Consider the following 585-nt stretch of genomic DNA (forward strand, 5'->3'; position numbering starts at 1 on the left):
CTTATAAAAGTGGCCGCTGTGGTGTAGTGGTAAGCAGTGCGCGCTTGCACTCCTCAGCGCCTGGGTTCAAGCCCTGGCCAAAGCAATATCGCAAAAAAATTAAAAAAATTGTTTTTTATTAACAGCGGTCACCCCTCGGCAGGCAATGGCAAACCTCCGAGTGTATTTCTGCCATGAAAAACAGCTTCTCATTAAAATACAATCGCCGTTCGGAGTCGGCGTAAAACTGTAGGTCCCTCCGCTTTGTGTGACAACATCAAGGCGCACGCCACAAATCGGAGGAGAAGCTCGGCCAAACACTAACATATGTGTAAGCGCCAATCTATTATTATTATTATTAATAAAGGTAGGACGAAATTCGAGGATGTGGTAGTTTACATATAGTCCTTGATTTATATTTTTTTTTTTCAAAAATAAATATTGGAAATTTCCAAGGATATTCAAGGAAAAAGTTTTAAAAGGACATTTTCAACACTTATTCGTCCTGGTGTACCAAACAGTTATTATTTTTTAATTTTAATATTTTTATTGAGCTTTTTACCACGATTGTTTATTAGGAAAAATTGAAAAAGCAACAAAGTCTAA

This window comes from Rhagoletis pomonella, unplaced genomic scaffold (genome assembly GCF_013731165.1).
Source record: "Rhagoletis pomonella isolate Grant_MI unplaced genomic scaffold, Rhpom_1.0 Rhpom_scaffold_05377, whole genome shotgun sequence".
NCBI lineage: Eukaryota > Metazoa > Arthropoda > Insecta > Diptera > Tephritidae > Rhagoletis > Rhagoletis pomonella.